Here is a 19,497-nt window from a genome sequence, read left to right as displayed (position 1 = left end):
GTCGGCCGCCTCATTCTGAAGTGGTTCATGTGGTTCGCCTCAAAACTTACTGTGAACGCTAGGACCACGTATTCTAACTCTGCGCTCTGTTCGCTTTAACGTTTCAGTTACTCCGGAGCGCGCATCGGAACGATGCGCCTTTCAGGGGAGGAGTAGTGTGACCCGTGCTAACCGTGTCAGTTGTGAAAGGGAAGATCGTGCGGAGTGCTCGTGGTTCTGGGCCGCCACTGCTCTGCCTGGTCGAGCGCCTGTTCTCTGCTTCCTGCGCCTCAGCGCCCCAACCTCGTTCTTTGACCCTGTCCTTCTGGACTGCCGTCCGGGTAGTGAAAGAACCCGTGACAACATGCGTACGTCATTTTCTTGCCTCACCAAAAAATTTAGCGCAGCTGTTGAGCGCCCGTTCCTGGATTGGATGTTAGTGTGCTTGTACTAAGACGTCGGCGTAACCGGCATAACGAGCACACGAGGACAGGTTCCCAGCCAGCCACTCATCCGAGACCACTACCGAGGATATGAATAGAGTAGATGCATGTGGCAGGCTCGGTCTGCGGCTGCTGTAAGCCGCGAAATTCGCCGCGTGCATGTAGCGGCGGAATGGAATCGTGTACCATGCAGTAAGAGCATGTTTGGTATGATAAACGCTGGTCCATAACTACACATAGATGAATGTATCTAATTCTTCGCCGCAGTATATCGCACAATAAACGTGTCTGTCTTCTGCGCTGAACATTCGCATTTTCTAGGGGCGCAATCTTGCAGTGCGTTTTTTTTTTTTTTTTTTTTTTGCGAAAGCAATGCACTCGTCACTGCGGTGCCGTGTCGGTGTTCGTGTCTGTGTCCTTATTTAAACAGAAGAAGAAGAAGGAACGGAAGAAGAAGAACGTTCGGTCACCTATGATCTCTCACGGCCCATTGCTTGCAAATCTCTGAAGTGCGGCCTTTCAGTCGTAGAGGCATTGTTTCCAAGTCAGCAGACATTGCTTGTGTCGCAGACTTGCTTGAATGTTAAAACTTCAGTTTAGTGCCGGTTAAGGCATTCATTCCTGAACAACTGTAGCATGCATCAAAGGTATTGTGCGTGGTGTCGACCCAGCATCTTCCCCACAGAAAATATTAGAAGAATTTCAGACCGCGGGAGTTGGAGTACTTTCTGTGTATCAATACAGCCGAGAGGTGAACGGCTCGCGATTCCCCACTGAGTCGGTTATAACAACCTTTGCGAGTTTCTCTTGTCCCGATGAATTAAAAATTTGGCCTATTGTACATCGCGTGGCCCCTCTGCATCCCCGCCCTCTGCAGTGCACACCAACTGCTGGCGGTTTGACATAGTGGCAAAGCGTGTAAGTCTGCTACCCGCTGCCGTTTGTGTGCACAGAACCATTCACTTGACAACTGCACCTCAGATCAGCCTTACTGTTGCTTATGCAATAGCAACCTTACAGCTGGTAATGCAGACTGTACAAAACGTAGTGAAGAGCAAAACGTATTGGAAATAATCAGAGAGAAGCGCTGGTCAAGAGCAGATGCATACGCGTTTCTGGACAGGAAAAAAAAGAGTCGTACGCCAGTCGTGTGCGCTGCTCTGTTGAGACATTGAGTCCAGTTTGGCAACATAAATTGTATCTACTGTGGAAAAAGCCCTCTGCGGTTGAGCGTATGATGACCACATTTTCTCAGGTGTTGGCTCAGATTGTAGCCGCACATTCAGAGTCATCATCACCATTGAATCAGATATTCTATGTCTGCATCTCTGCCAGATTGTGCAAACAGTACTACCCGTTCAACGGCTTCAGGGCGCAAGCTTGCATCAATCTTTCTAGTAATACACATTGCATTGACATCTGCGCTTCAGATGTTGTGATGACGTGCCCGTCCTAGCAGCGCCGTGCTTCGTCACCGTCAAAATCTAGTCTACCTCAGTTAAAATCTAGTCTATCACTGCTGTTCAACAACATTTTTTATTCTTTTTGGTGCAAATGTTTAAGTGTAGTCATTTATGATTATGTATTATTGTTACTGTTTGTCTATGTTTAGAATAGCTATCATCTAAAAAAAATTGTCAACGCCTTCGGGGATCGTGCGTGCATCGGTCCTGCGCTGTTGCTTGTAAGGCGGTCAAGGGCCCTTCAAGCTGCTTCCATACAGCATTTTTACTTGGCCTCGTCCATATATTTTATGGAAATAAACAATTGAATGAAAAGCAAAAAAGGATCACTAAAAGTCTTCCCTCAGACCGACGTCCCCAAAGAGGCTATTACAACCTCTTTAATTGATTAATAATCATGGCAGCTGTCTTAACATTTTACAGTCGAATCACCGCTCCGTTCTGTCTTCTCTTCCTGATTTAGAATTACTTCTTAATAAGCACAACCCTGATATCGTACTTCAACAAGCTATAAGTTAAGTTAAATTAAGTTAAACTGGTTCACAGGAAGGGAAAGGCGCAGTAACTGTCACACTTGCTCTGTGGACACCCGAACCGCGCCGTAAGGGAAGGGATGAAGGTGGGAATAAAAGTGGAAAGAGAGAAAGAAGAGCCGTAGTGGAGGGCTACGGACCTGTAAACCATTTTCTATGAGAAATTTCAGAATCTTCAGAGCCGATCACAATATCGGCAGAGGAGGCGGATTGGCAACAATGATATAAAAAAATATATGCCATCATATTTAATAAAATTATACGTCCTGACTGTGAGCTTTTAGCGATCAGTATTTCCCTTCCAAATTGTGCCACAATAAAAACTGTTAATGTCTACTTCCCTTTAGGCGTGCTCAGAACAGGCTGTTTGGATGGGTTATTGACCGGCGCAAGTAGTGCTGTAATTTCAGGGAATTTTAATTCTCATCATAGTGAATGGGGCCGTCGGACAGATACCTGCGGCCAGCTTCTCTGGTCGTGGATGTCTACAAATGCTGTGCGATGCTGCAATTCCGGAGCTGTTAGATTCATACGAGGAGTTTCCCGTTCAGTCATTGACCTAACCTTATCAATGGGTGTGCTAGGGGTCACTAATTGGTCCACAGAAGATCCTGGCACATCCAGTAGTCATTTTCCAATAACTTTCAAAATACGAATATTGGTAAAACCCACAAATTTGTTAATTACGTAACCTATAAAATTTGATATCCGCATTTATTGCTTCGGTAGTTAGTACAAACCTGTCAGACAGAGCTAAGAAGACAGTTACCTTTCTGCAAAATGCAGTACAGCAATCGGTATTTACTGTACGCGCGGTGACCTCAGCCAAGCAGCTGTCTCCCTGGTGGACGCAAGAATGCGAGAAAGCCTCGTCGCAGAAAAGCTGCTTGAAAGGGCCTATCTTACAACCAGAGCCCAGCTAATTGGTTAAATTACAAATTCTTCTCTGCATCTTTCAAAAGAAAAATTGCAAAAGCAGAGGAGGAGTATAACATGAATTTAAACACTACCTCTCAAATCCAGGTAATCGGAAGGCTCTATGCAGGTTCATGGGGCATAACAAGTGTTCACTAGTCTCCAGCCTTACTAATTTGATAGTGCTTGCGCCACAGAAGACTATAGGCAAACACAGGAGTGCATAGCTCAGGGATTGGAGTTTCGATTTCAGAAAAAGTGACAGGTCCCTTTGCGTACACTCGCTCCTTGCTTAGACTTTACCGAGGTTTCTTCGCCTGAGCTGCTATCAGTCTTGACAACGATGCAATCTGCAGCTCCAGGGCATGATGGTGTCACTGTTGGACTGATTAAAGTCTTACCACAGGATTTCACAAGTGGCTGTTTAGATTGTGAACTTTTCATTGGCAAATGCTTGGATTCCGCACATTTAGAAGGTGGTGAAAATTATTTTGTTGTTGAAAGATGCAGGGAAGGAATATGTCTTAGGCAATATTCGGCCAACTGCATTAATTTCAAATTTAGCCAAATTAATAGAACGAATAATACACAATCGTCTAACAAAGCATGCCCAGTACGGATTGGCTTTCAACAAGGTTACAACATATGAAATCATTGAGGACTTTATGACTGTGACAGATCAGTATGAAATTTTAACATTACGCTATGACAAATACATCATATCCGTGATCTACCACCTCCAAGCGGAAACTATGACCTTTTTTTTTTAATATTTCAAAAAATTACAAGAATTCTGCTATTTAAATCAGTATAGCTTAATTTAGGGTGGAAACTTTTTTATTAATATGCACGAGGAGAGCCCCACATCTTTAACATGCTACAGTATCATTGAATCGAATGGATTTACCAATGTGAACTCTTCGCCAACACGAATCACGCCATTCAGCTTGAGAATCATTGCCTTCTTCATCATTAATGCTGACTCAAGTTGTTGCGTGCTGGACGCCGTGGCAAGGAGCAGACAAGTTCCGAGTAGGCGGTTTTTTTTTTTTTTTTGTTTTGTTTTTCGTGCTTGTGGGTTGGTCGCTCCGACGAAACTACCGCCGCTAGCCAGACGACGCTCTGCGGCACATGCGCACTTCGTACCACTGTGGCTTATCAGTGGCGCACACAGACATGACACAAGTGTTCACTGTGCTGGCACTATCTCCTGTGATATTAGTGATCACTGTCCAATTTTTGCATCAGTAAAAAAGCGGCAATGTACAACTACTATACAAACCCTTAAAAAATTTCAATCATTCAGTAATGAAAGCCTAATTGAATTTAGGCAAACAATAGAAAACTTGGATTAGTCAGACGTCGACAACCATACTTGCGTTAATGACGCTTACATGTCATTCACTGAAAAATTTTAAAACCGTCTACAATTCTCGTTTTCCTTGGATAACAAAGCGAAAACACACACACACACAAAAAGGAAACCATGGATAACCCGCGAGCTTTTTCAAAGGATTAAAAGCAAAGATAGATTATATCAAAAGCCCCGCCAGGGTGGTGCAGTGGTTACGGCGCTCGACTATACTCTGCCCAAGGACGCGGGATCGAATCCCGGCTTCGGCAGCTGCTTTTCGATGGAGGCGAAAAGCAACGCGCCCGTGTGCTGTGCGATGTCAGGTGGTCGAAATTTCCGGAGTCCTCCACTACGGCGTCTCTCATAGCCTGAGTCGCTTCGGGAAGTTAAACCCCATAAACCGAAAAAACCGAACCGAACACGTTATATCAAAAGTTCACATTAAGTAGGGAGAAAGATGACCTAATGGCTTTCAAAGAGCTTAAGAACTCATTGAATGCTGAGCTATGCAAGGCACGAAGAGGTTATTTTGAACAACTGCTTCAGAAAAACAGGAGCGACAATCCGAAATTAATGTGGCGCGCCGTGAATGAGGTAATCAACAGCCGTAATCGAAACGATTGCATCCCTGAGCAAATAATTGACGGGTTGGGTCGCCAGTAACGGTAGCCGCGTTAGCGGACCGCTTCAACCAGTACTTTATCAATCTTCGGAATACTACTTACAACAAAGATGCAGCTGGCTCAATTAAAAAGCATGCAACTAATTCCTTATTTTTCCAGCCTACTGATCCATCTGAAGTATTCTCTACGCTTATGGTACTGAATAACAGTCCTAGCTCCGACACTGAGGGTCTCACAATTAAGCCAATTAAGTTTGTTGCCGACCTTCTTGCACCTCACTTATCGCACATTTTCAACCTATCAATCTCATCCAGTGTATTTCCAAATAAAATGAAGCAGGCAAAAATTATTGTTCTCCACAAAGGTGGTTCAAAGCATGAAATAAGCAATTACCGCCCGGTATCGATTCTTCCCATATTGTCAAAGCCACTAGAAAAACATTTGCCTAAGCGTTGTTGCGCCGGTGGGGTTATCACACAGTAGCCCACCGTCAACAGGGTTGTGCCAAGGAGTTGGTTGCGCAGCGCTCGCCACCCGTTTCGTGAACGAGGGCTGTCAACTCTCTGGGCGGTAGCGATTAATCCGAGTCGGCGCTGGTGAGATGAAAAGGTTTATACACTATTTGCAGGCATTTACACAACAAGATCGGCTCTGGGACCGAAAGCTAACATAGCCATACGCGACTGTTCTCGCGCAGCGACGGCCGGGGAGATTCCGCCGCGTCCGCTCTCTCAGGGGGCGAACTGCTCCTGATGGACGCTAGTGACGAATTCACACTCGGAGTCTCGAACGGAAGCACCTGAGACTCTGTCACCGAGAGCCGTTGACGCTCAAATGGTCCAATCCGACGGCAGCACTTTCGCAGGGCCAATGGGAGAGCTTGCTGCGCTCTCGTTTCAAATATGCCGCGGGGCGAGAAGGGGTTCACCGTCAGGGCCACGGCGCCGTGCTGTCTGGACGCTCAAGCTCATGTTGAAACACGTTGGTTCTATCCCTTTGGCACGGCTCGCCTCCAGTGCACTAGTGCTGTGCAGAGAAGTATCCGGATTTTGTGAAGGAGGCGTTCGCCGAAGAAGTCTGGCGTCCGGCTGAATTTCTGGGCGGCTTTGGCCAGGCATAACAGCACCCCCGCCATCAGACAATGCGCCGGGAAGACGAGCTGCTCGCATGTGGCTCGGATGCCGGGCGCGCTCGTTCGCCAGGTTCCTCCAAGCTCACGTCCAGTGTCCGGGCGCCAGGTAGCCTCACGTGCCTCGGGTTCCACTCGCCAGGTCAGGATCTCTGCCGACAGCCTTGTTGCCGGGGCACGCCGATCAACTTCGCTCGGATCGCTCCGATGCCCTTGCCACTCGCCACTGGTAACGGTAGACTTTTCTGCGGCTTGCAAAACCGACCGACAACAGGCAACACCCAACACAAGCAAGTACCCTCGGTCACCCGTCAACCACCAGACAGGCAAAATTTCAAATTCAGTTAGCTAAATTGTTGTCCCATTTTTGCTCCCACTACAATAAGAGACAAGTGTATAGGATGCAGTACACAAGGTTCAAACAACAATTTTGCACATTAATGATACATTAAATAGCAGGGAAAGTAATAATCAGTAATGGAAAAGAATCTCCTTGAAATCACTTGGACCGTAGACCACAACTGAGGAAGCAAGGTCATTCAATTTTTCCCTGATCTGCCTACAACATTACCGTTAGTGACGAAATGCTCGTCGAAGGTAGCTATGTCTCGAATGCATGACTCAAAGCATCCGAGTTCGCACTGTGCTGCTCTCTTCCGCAAGCGGCAGAATGCGTAGCAGTATTCGGATGGTTTGGCTCTCCTCCCTCCGCTACAGCTTCGGCTGTCCATTTCTCTACGAGACCTTTCTTTCCACTTTGTGCGTGAAAGGACAGACATGCATAAGTTACTAGCTTTGTTGAACGATCTGTCTCGTTCCTTACGCTTTGCGCACCAATCGCGCATTTTCTCAGCACGGGTGCATTCGTGCCGCTGGGATCGCCGCTTCTTTTCCTTTCGCAATCGTTTGCGTTTTCTCACCTTTCGATGAGAGCATTCTTCATTGCACCTGCCTTTCCGCTCTTTTCGGCGGCAGCACTTGCATTTCGCCAGCTCTTTCAAGCTGCCGGTAACCGGAGCTAGTATGGCGCCGACATCGTCGGAGTGCGGCGCCGCGCCTGCATCGCGGCCAGCAGCGCATGACTCACTGCCAGTCGCGTCCGAACAAGGACAAGGCTCGCTCACCCCAGCCCCCGAGCTAGGCATATCCTCTGCAGGTTCGCCACTCAAGTTACACTGATCCGCCGGTGTGCCGCATCGCTCAGCGCTAACCGGCGCACGATCACGTTCGTCCGACAGCTGCGGTGCTTCGGATCGCGTGAGGTCCACGTTCGCGCTAGGGGTTTCGCCAATACAATTGAGCGCGTCAGGACACGAAAATTCATGGCTACTGTCTAGTCGCTTGCTGTCATGCAAGCTGTCGATTTTACAAGTATGGCTCTCGACAGCGTCCGCGTCATGGGTTTGCCTTCGCTGTTCAACACCCGTGGGCTGCGCAGTTTGAGTTTCCATGAGCGCCACAAGAATAAAGTCTCTGTATAAGGGGACCGGGGACAAAGAGTGCCTGGAAAACTACAGGCCAATAGCAGTGACCCCGGTACTGTACAGAGTAGCCGCACAGGTGGCGAAGGCGCGATTGCATGCGTGGGCAGAGAGAAATGGGGCTCTTGGGAAGCTCCAAAATGGTTTCCGGGCGGAACGGCGCATTGAGGACAATTTATTTGTCCTCACACAGTGCATAGAAATAGCACAGCAGACGGGAAACCCACTCTTCGTGGCGTACCTGGACATCGCTAAGGCTTATGATAATGTGGACCGAGCCATATTGTGGAGCATCCTGCGGGGTTTTGGCCTTGAGGAGTCCAGCATCGAGCTACTGCAAGAGCTGTACGCCGATGTCAGAGCTTGCGTGGGGTGAGCAGGTCAGAGGACTAGCTTCTTGGAGAGCCCGAAGGGGCTACGACAGGGGTGTCCACTGTCACCACCGCAGGGGTCACGGAGCAGCTGGAGGTGTCTGGGCACGGATGTCGGTTTGAGCATCTAGAGGCCGGGGTGAAGGTCGAGCGACGTATACCAGCGCTGGTGTATGCCGATGATTTTGCGGTCCTCGCAGGGACACCAGAAGAGCTACAGAGACTACTGGACATTTGTGCTACGGGAATGAGCGAGCGTCGACTGAAGTTCAGCCCAGCAAAGTGTGTAGTGATGGCATGGGGCGAAAGGGACAAGCTGAGCGGGCACAGGTGGGAACTTCAGGGAAATCAGATAGAGAGGGTGGATTCCGCCAAATACCTCGGCGTCTGGTTGTCGGCAGGGGCAAACTACCTCGGGCAACACGAGAGGGAAATGCAGGGGAAAACGGCTCGCTGTAAGGGTATGTTGGGCCGTCGGTCACTCTGGGCGTTTAACGGCTACGAGGTGACGAGAGCCCTATGGAAAATGGTGGCGGTGCCAGCGCTAACATATTCAAATGCAGTTCTGTGCATCTCCGCCGGCACCCGGGAGTTTCTTGAGCGACAGCAGAGGGCAGTCGGCCGGGTAGCTTTAGGGGTGCCCAAACACATAGCGGTGAAGGGAGTCCAAGGCGAGGTCGGATGGTCCTCTTTCTCAGCGAGAGAGACGGCGGCCAAAGCAAAATATGAAGACCGACTGATGCGCCTCCCGGCAAGTAACCTGGCACATCAGACGCTAATCCACCTGGTGTATGCTGGAATAGCAACGAAGGGGACAAGGCGGATAGCGAGGCTGCAGAGACGGTACCATCTGCCAACAGGATGCCTCTCGGATGTACCGGCAGTGAGCCAGGGGAAGAAGCTCAAGCTGAAGGTGAAGGAAGCTGAGACAGCTGAGTGGATGCGCAGGGCAAGGGAGAAGTCATCCCTGGCATTGTACAGCGCGCAGAAGACAGGGATTAGCCCAGAACCATTTTATGACAACTCCGTGGGGAGCGGGCTACTGGCTGAAGCCAGGTGTGGAGCTTTGAGGACGCGGCAGTGGCGATCTAGGTTCACTAGCAAGTGCGTATCCGACTGCGCCCTCTGCGGAGCGGAGGAGGAAACTTTGGAGCAAGTGATACTTGGATATGTTGCGATTTCTCCCGCCCCTCGCTCGGCGTCGCTGCCGGTCGCCCTTGGCTTCGCAGGCAGCACGGCTGACACGGCAGAGGGAAGCACCGACGGGGCTGCGGCGTCACATGAAGAGGGGAGTGGAGTAGAATCCCTTGGTGCAGTCGTGGAATGTACGAAGAGACGGCTGGAGTTCTGGTGGGCATGAGGAGCAGAGCGGCCGGAGCGGCGCAAAGACGTGCAGTGAACTAACATCTATACTCTCCTTTTTCATTTTCTTTCTTTTTTTATTTGCTTTTTTTTTTTTTGCTGGTCAGATCCCACTAGGTGATCGCCCGTTCAAAAGGGTACGACCATATCGCCATCGCCATCGCCACTTCGTTTTTCTGTGTGTCATGATCGATGGCGACGCTGACTTTGGAAATTGCACTTTTGCCATCTCCTAGCGTGAATACATCTCCACCACGCTTTGCAACTTCTGCTTCTGAGTTGTCAGGCGCGTCATTTACTGCCAGTTCCCTACTCTCGTTTTGTGGATTGCTTACAGCTACATGGAGCGGCGTGCAGGACGGTGTCACTGCGGATTTCTCGCCGATGGAGTCGGCTCCAACCGTCTCAGCTGCCAGTGGCTCGACCAAGGTAACCCCAGATACTTCTGTTCGAGGCTCGATCGACTCGCTGCTGCGGTCGCGTTGCTCGGCCGCTTCCCCAAGCTGTGTCTCATCCTCTGGTGGAAGTACAATTTGCTCCGAGACTTCAAGTGTCCAGCCATTCGGTTATATCGGCTTTCAACTGATACACCAAATCGAAGAACGTTTTGGTACAGTTTTTCTCCCGCTGATACCTGTCCCTAAGTTCCATTAGTGACAGCCGATGTCTTTTCAGTAAAGACTCTTTCAGGTAATCGTATCTTTTCAAGTCAACGTCTATCACGCGCTTGATTTCTTCCGACGCCTCAGCGGAGAGAAGAGCTACCAATTGTTGTGCCCAAGTATCTCGCTCGAAGCGTTTACTTTTGCAGCCACGCTCGAAATCTTCCAAGTACTCTGCCATATCCTCGGCGAGGAGGCACGGTTGCAGACTCTCCCGCGACTTCGAACTGTTACCTTGAATGGCAATTGAAGCTTCATGCCTGTCAACACTTTTTTCATGTGCTGAAAGCTCGAGCTGCATAGACTTCTTTAAGCGGGAGAACCGCTTTTCGCGTTCTAACCTTTTACGCTCAAGCCCTTCACGCTCATTGCGCTTTTGGAGTTCTTGCCTTTCGGCTTCCTTCCTTTTTCTCTCTTGAATATCATCCCAGGCCTCTGCGGCTTCCTCAACCGTCACTTCCTTTGCCTGCATGATCTCAAGAATTTCCTTTTTTCTTTTTGTTGAGCCCAAATCGATACCCAACTCATCACAAATTTGGAGAAGTTCTCTGACCTTGTAACTCTCCATCTTTACACCGGCCTCTTGTTGTTTGCCATTTTAGAATAGTGTACTAGAGGTTCGCTATCTCGCTCCTAGCAAGAGACGCGCAAGCCTTTCTCGCACTGATTGCCCTCTCAGCATCCCTTGGTTTTCAAAACACTTCCTGTAGGCTTGAAATACGCAAGGTTAACACAATGCTATGCTCAGCCTTTCTCTAAGCTATCCTGTGTGTCAGAGAAAGTCTGGCGTTTGAGGGAAACTTCAGGTAATCACCGCGCCGAGGTGCCTGACGCCGGTCAATCCCGCAGCTGCCATCCAATGTTGTGCCAGTGGGGTTATCACACAGTAGCCCACCGTCAACAGGGTTGTGCCAAAGAGTTGGTTGCGCAGCGCTCGTCACCCGTTTCGTGAACGAGGGCTGTCAACTCTTTGGGCGGTAGCGATTAATCCGAGTCGGCGCTGGTGAGATGAAGAAAAGGCTTTATACACTATTTACAGGCATTTACACAACAAGATCGGCTCTGGGGCCGAAAGCTAACTTAGCTATACGCGACTGTTCTCGCGCAGCGACGGCCTGGGAGATTCCGCCGCGTCCGCTCTCTCAGGGGGCGAACTGCCCCCGATGGACGCTAGTGACGAACTCACACTCGGAGTCTCGAACGGAAGCACCTGAGACTCCGTCACCGAGAACCGTTGACGCTCAAATGGTCCAATCCGACGGCAGCACTTTCGCAGGGCCAATGGGAGAGCTTGCTGCGCTCTCGTTTCAAATATGCCGCGGGGCGAGAAGGGGTTCACCGTCAGGGCCACGGCGCCGTGCTGTCTGGACGCTCAAGCTCATGTTGAAACACGTTGGTTCTATCCCTTTGGCACGGCTCGCCTCCAGTGCACTGGTGCTTTGCAGAGAAGTATCCGGATTTTGTGAAGGAGGCGTTCGCCGAAGAAGTTTGGCGTCCGGCTGAATTTCTGGGCGGCTTTGGCCGGGCACAATAGCGTCGAGAACGCTCCTCTAATAGATACTCCCTTATCGACGACGCTTAGTTTGGTTTACGCCCGGACTTATCAACTGATTCTGATTTACTGACACAAAAATAATTAATTTAAAAAAATATAGAAGACAAGCTACTAACTTTACGTATATTTATTGATTTTAGTAAAGCTTTTGGCTGCATTAATCACAATATTCTAGAAGATAAGCTGCGTAGATATGGAGTCAGAGAAAATGCATTGCAGCTTTTTGCATCATACCTTAATAAACTCGAACAATGTGTTAGCATTAATGGCTTGTGCTCCTCCTTTGAACATAATAAGTGTGGTGTACCGCGGGAAAGTATATTAGGCCCTTTTCTGTTTAATTTATTTATTAATGGTCTTGCGAAAATTACATACGTGGCGAAATTTATAATTTACGCCGATGACACGAGCCTGTTTCTTTCCAGCAGATCTTCAAATGAATTACTGGCTACTGGAATGCAATTTTAGAAAAGTTGCTACATTTGTCCAATTGTAACTCCTTACACGTGAACACCAAACGATCCAAAGCGATAATTTTTCGTTATGTAAACCGTATAACACCCACACCTCTGTCGCTAACCCTCGGAGTCAATAACATTCAAGTCGTCAAGAAGCATAAAATTCTAGGAGTAATTTTTGACGAGCATCTTAAGTGGTCTCACCATATGCAACACATCACTCGTAATTTATCAAAAACTGTAGATGTGCTGTGTCGATATCGTGATATGCTGCCAATGGAAATGAAGAAAATGATACACCATGCATTATTTCACTCACAAATCAACTATTGGCATTTCGTCTGGGGAACCGCTGCCTGTACACATATAAACCAACTTCTTCGTATGCAAAAAAAAAGCGATTCGTATTATTTCATCTGCAGACTACCTATCACATACACCACCGTTATTTGTTCTACATAATATTCCACCAGTGAACAAAATACTGCAATATAACGTTTTGCTTCTAATGAAAGCTAAGGCTTCGCACCGGAATAACTTCCTTCGCAAATTAGCATCCTTAAAACAAACAGACCAACCTAGACATACACGCCAAAAACTGAAATGAACAGTACCTCAGCAACGTACCAATTATGGGAAACAAATGATGAAGTTCTTGATACCGGCTACATTGAATGCAAATGAATAGTGCCATGAAAGTACCGGTCTCAATAACATGTTGTTGAGGAATTTCCTGCAATATATCATGAATAATAATATATTGTTTTTCTCTGGAGTATCTAGTGTTTCGTTTTTCTGGCGTGCCTCCGTGTGCTATCTGTGTTATCTCAGAAATAATATATGCTTACAAGTGTAGTTTGTTTTCGTCCTCATGGATTCCACCAGAACTGAGTGGTAGTGTGGTATGGATTTTTTATATTTGATATTTGCTTGTCTGTATATGTTTCTCCTTTTTTATTACCTGTTCCATTGCTCACACTTGCAATTTCTTTCCATTGGTGAAAATTGCTCACATGTTTATATTTTTGTATTTATTGACCATGGGAAGTCTCTTATTATTTATGATCCATCAGCATGTATAAATTCTGTATGCTGTATGTTGCCCTGGAGAAGGCTCCGAGCCCAGGCAAGCTACTTTGTAAGTAGCAGTTTGCCCGGGGGCCTTTTTTCTCTCTGAGAGAAATAAAGAACACTTTTGAATTTGAATTTTTGAATTTGAATATGGTCCGCGCACGTAGATCTAGAGAGCCGAATCTGTCTCTCTCTACGCAGGGGGGAAGTCTCTGCTCTGGTGACACTTGACTTGATGTTGCTAAGGCTTACAACAGCGTTGAACATACGATCCTGTTTAACAAGATTGCCCTGTTACATCCTCCATCATATATACTTATAAATGGATATGCGAATTTTTGAAGGATAGGCATTTTTACTGTACAGACGGAACCTTCTGCTCTAACACGTGTCAGCAATCAAGGGGTGTGCCACAAGGGTCAGTTTTTTCACCGCTGCTTTTTAACATCTTGGTAAAGACATCCCCATCCGTCCAAATATAACATTTTATGTTTGTGCCGACGATATAGCCTTTTTCGCATCGGTTTGGATGTTCATGGCCTATACCGCATTCTTTAAGGATATTCGGATGAGATTGGAGTCTAGCTGGGCCGTATTAATTTTCTCCCTAAATGTCAATAAATGTAGTGTGCTTGTATTTCCCCCGGATACATCTTTACATATTTCTTTAGCTCATCGCTTCAACCAGATTCTACAACTAGATTCGGTTAAATATTTAGGTGTTACATATGATTTAACATTGGACTGGAGATTTCATATAAAAAATTAATGTGGTTAAAGGAGAACGTGCTCTTGGGCGGCTTATACAAATTAGCCATAAAAGGTTTGGAATGCGTCGCGATACTTTGTTTCTCTACAAAGCTTATGTAAGACAAATACTTGCATTCAGTTGCATTCTGTTCTCTGGCAGGGCAAATTACAAACTTCATCCTCTACTGTTATTGGAGAGGCGTGCTCTACGTCTCTGTCTTGGTCTTCCTAAATTCATTTCAAATGATCTGCTTTATCTTGAAGCCCGTATCCCCGACTTAACCTCCCGCTTCCAACATCTCACGGTACCATCAGGTCGCCAGATCCGGCCTCTGAAGTCATTCCTCCCATTTTCGCATCCCAGCCGACCTTATTCTTATCTGATCATTGACCACGCTATAGACAGCCTCAAGTTACTGTAACACAAAAACTTAGCACCAATCAGTGTTGACTTGAGTTCTTTGCAGTGGGCTGATGACATTCAGGTTCATTATGAAGACATTTTCCCCTACCATGCGAAATATATCCCTTCAAACATTTTAAACGGTCTTCTTTCTGATCATAGCGCGTGTCCTGTGTCGTCTTCTCTTGTGTGTGTCTTCCCGTGCGCTTTATCTTCAGTCAAGTTACAATGCACCATCTAGCCCAACATCAAGTTTCTGATCATCTAGAAAAATACCGCCATCACACTGTTATCTCTATACAGATGCCTCAGTCAGCCAAGAAAAAGCTGAAGTTGGCATATTTTCACAGGATTTGACACGGATATATTCTTTCCGTGTCCCAAATTATATATATGCCTACATTCTTTGCGAAATTTTTAGCTATTGGGTTGGCTTTGCACAAAATTCCATGCTATGTATCACAAGTAATCCTTCTTGCTCATTGTTTATCTGTGTTGATCTCACTTGAAACCTCAAAAAAAAAATATTTTTCCAGTCGATTCCTTCGTTTTCTTTTTGTTCCACGTACTTTAAAAAAAGTCCGTTTTGTCTGGGTCCCTGGCCATGCAGCTGTTCATTCAAATGAGGTAGCCGATTACTTAGCGAGATTGGCCCTTAATGCGTCTGTAGTATATCCAGTTCCTAATCTTAGTATATTGGCGATTTACAGGTTCAAACGGTTCCAGCATATATCAGCCAGGCTGCGGGATCCGTTACTGAATACTACGGATTATCAGCATTTCTCACATAATTGGAATGTCTGTTTACGTAAAACCAGGCAGTGCCAGGTATCAATGACGATACATTGCGGTGCAGAATTCCGGACTTTAATTTGTGTCTTTGTAGACGTGGGTGGCCACCAACAAACCTTTGTGCATCATGTGGAGAAGTGGAATCAATAGAACATTTTTTCCTCTCTTGCCGGCGATTCACACTTCAGAGAAGGACATACCTGGAGATCCCCCTCTATAGGTTAGGACTCCCCTTGTACCTACCAGTATTACTGTCTTTCGGTGCGAGTGCCAAGGGAGTTGCGTTGGGCACAATTTGTGGAATCATACATGACTATATTATAGCAACTGGTAGGTTAACCTGTAAACCTTTTTTGAAATTCTTTCAGGCTTTTTCTTCATCAAAGTTATTGTGATTGTTGTTTTTTTATGCTCACAATTCCCATAGCTTCATTCTTATATTGTTCACAATCTTGCGACAAGCTTGTGCTTGTAATTGAGTTTGTGGACAACACCACACCTTGGCCAATCCCCCATGTGGTGGTATGTGCCATTTTTCAAGAGGCCAGCAAAAACAACAACAACAACACCCGCAGCTAATGCTTTCACTCCATATTCGGTTCAGCAGCGTTGAACCCTTCTCATTTTTTTCCTTCCGTTGATTTCGCTAGCTTGCATTATTAAGTGAGCACCTTCGTTTGTTTGCCAATGTCCTCACATCACGTTCGTCTATACGACCTGTGCTTTAGTTTTCTGTCTTGACAAAGAACCAAGAATAAATTCAGTAACATATGTCTTGCTAGGTTATACTTTTTAGCGTGCACTAAAATGACTCAGTTTACGCACAACTCAAAATTCACAGATGTTCAATGAGACATATGCAGGAAATTCGCTTTTCGTATAGGTAACTTTTCTGCATTACGCTACAGGATTATGTTATCTATCTAGAGAAATTAAAGACATTGATGGCAGTTATGAAGCATTCATTATACTCTTACAGTTTCCTTTATGTTGTCCTTATCTAAAGAAACGACAGACATGGATGCCAGTTACTGAGCCATTCATTATGCTCTAGCAGTTTCCTTTTTGTAGACCTATATATACCACATGGAATGTCTGGTAGCCGTCGACTTGTATTTAGGTTGGAGGCTTCGAGCTCAATGCGATTATCACAGCCTTGTGGTCAAAGAGGTGGATACTCCCAGGCCACGTGCTAGAGCCATGCTCGAGACTTTTCGAGGCTTCAGACGGGGGTGCAAGGGTGTTCGATTCCCATCTCACCCATCCGGGGGGTTTGGCAACTACTGCCAATTTTATCATGCCGCCTGGTCACGTGAAGGACCAGTAACACTTCTGGCGTATTCCATGAGCGAAAGAGAAATGAGAGCAGGCGCGCCATTGCACGTCTGACCTATAAATGCCTGATCATGCCGCCATGTGACATCTCAACTCCCACCTACTTGAGTCATGCGACTTTTCGAGGCTTCAAACGGGGGTGCAAGGCTGTTCGATTTCTCACCCATCCGTGTGCGTTGGCAGCTCATGCCAACTTGACCGTGCCATCTTGTCACTCGACTGACCTGTAACACTTCTGCCGTCTTTTATGAGCGAAAGAGAAATAGAGCCGGCGCGCCATTGCACGTCCGACCTATAAATGCCTGATCATGCCACCATGTGACATCTCAACTCCCACCTACTTGAGTCATGCGACTTTTCGAGGCTTCAAACGGGGATGCAAGGGTGTTCGATTTCTCACCCATCCGTGTGCGTTGGCAACTCATGCCAACTTGACCGTGCCATCTTGTCACCTGACTGACCTGTAACACTTCTGCCGTCTTTTATGAGCGAAAGGGAAATGAGAGCCGGCACGCCATTGCACGTCCGACCTATAAATGCCTGATCATGCCACCATGTGACATCTCAACTCCCACCTACTTGAGTCATGCGACTTTTCGAGGCTTCAAACGGGGGTGCAAGGGTGTTCGATTTCTCACACTTCCGTGTGCGTTGGCAGCTCATGCCAACTTGACTGTGCCATCTTGTCACTCGACTGACCTGTAACACTTCTGCCGTCTTTTATGAGCGAAAGGGAAGTGAGAGCCGGCACGCCATTGCACGTCCGACCTATAAATGCCTGATCATGCCACCATGTGACATCTCAACTCCCACCTACTTGAGTCATGCGACTTTTCGAGGCTTCAAACGGGGGTGCAAGGGTGTTCGATTTCTCACACTTCCGTGTGCGTTGGCAGCTCATGCCAACTTGACTGTGCCATCTTGTCACTCGACTGACCTGTAACACTTCTGTCGTCTTTTATGAGCGAAAGGGAAGTGAGAGCCGGCACGCCATTGCACGTCCGACCTATAAATGCCTGATCATGCCACCATGTGACATCTCAACTCCCACCTACTTGAGTCATGCGACTTTTCGAGGCTTCAAACGGGGGTGCAAGGGTGTTCGATTTCTCACACTTCCGTGTGCGTTGGCAGCTCATGCCAACTTGACTGTGCCATCTTGTCACTCGACTGACCTGTAACACTTCTGCCGTCTTTTATGAGCGAAAGAGAAATGAGAGCCGGCGCGCCATTGCACGTCCGACCTGTAAATGCCTGATCATGCCACCATGTGACATCTCAACTCCCACCTACTTGAGTCATGCGACTTTCATCATCATCAGCCTGATTATACCCACTGCAGGACGAAGGCCTCTCCTATGTTTCTCCACTTAACCCGGTTCTGTGCTAGCTGCATCCACTTGACCCCTGCAAACTTCTTAATCTCATCCGCTCACCTAACTTTCTGCCGCCCCCTGCTACGCTTTCCTTCCCTTGGAATCTAGTTTGTTACCCTCAGCGACCATCGTTTATCCTCTCTTCGCACTACATGTCCTGCCCATGTCCATTTGTTCTTCTTAATTTCTACTAGAATGTCGGTAACTTGAGTTATTTCTCTGACCCACTCTGCACGCCTTTTATCTCTTAATGTTACCCCTACCATTTTTTGTTCCATAGCCCTCTGGGTTGTCCTCAACTTAAGTAGAACTCTCTTGGTTAGCCTCCACGTTTCAGCCCCATAGGTGAGTACAGGCAAGATGCAACTGCTGTATACTTTCCTCTTGAGCGATACCAGTAAGCTGCTAGTCATAATCTGCGAGTGCTTGCCAAATGCGCTTCATCCCAATCTTATTCTTCTTGTTAGTTCCTTTTCATGGTCCGGATCTGCGGTTACTACCTGTCCTAAGTAGACATATTCGCCTACTAATTCCAGTATTTCGCTACCTAATGTAAACTGCTGTTCCTTCCCGAGGCTGTTGAACATTACCTTAGTATTCTGCATATTGATTTTCAAGCCTACCTTTCTACGTTTCCTGTCTAGGTCATCAATCATTATTTGCAGTTCATCGCCCGAGTTGCTTAGCAAGGCAATGTCATCAGCAAATCGCAGATTACTGAGGTGTTCTCCATCTACCCTTATCCCTAACTGCTCCCATTCCAAGTCTCTGAATACTTCCTCTAAACAAGCTGTGAATAGTACTGGGGAGATTGTGTCTCCTTGCCTAACACCTTTCTTTATGGGAATTTTGTTGCTTTCTTTATGCAGAACTATGGTTGCTGTGCAGCCACTATATATATCTTCCAGCACTTTCACGTACAGCTCGTCTACCCCTTGATTTCGCAATGCCTGCATCACCGCCGAGGTTTCAACTGAGTCAAATGCTTTTTCGTAATCAATGAATGCTATGTATAAGGGCTGGTTATATTCCGAGCATTTTTCTATCACCTGATTGATGGTATGGATATGATCGATAGTAGAGTACCGTTTCCGAAACCCTGCTTGATCCTTTGCTTGATTGCAGTCTAAGGTTGTCCTGATTCTATTAGCGATCACCTTAGTAAATACCTTACACGTAACAAACAGTAAGCTGATTGGTCTGTAAATTTTAAGGTCCTTAGAGTCCCCTTTCTTGTGAATGAGGATAATGTTTGCATTCTTCCATGGTTCCGGTACCGTCGATGACACCAGGCACTGCGTATACAGGGTGGCCAGTTTTTCTAGCACGATATCCCCCCCGTCCTTCAGCAAATCTGTAGTTATCTGATCCTCTCCAGCTGATTTCCCCCTTTTCATAGTTTCTAGTGCTTTCTTGACCTCGTCCTTCGTCACTGGTGGAAC

This window comes from Amblyomma maculatum, chromosome 1 (genome assembly GCF_055883805.1).
Source record: "Amblyomma maculatum isolate TAMU_Amacu chromosome 1, ASM5588380v1, whole genome shotgun sequence".
Lineage (NCBI taxonomy): Eukaryota > Metazoa > Arthropoda > Arachnida > Ixodida > Ixodidae > Amblyomma > Amblyomma maculatum.
This window is presented reverse-complemented; position numbering follows the sequence as displayed.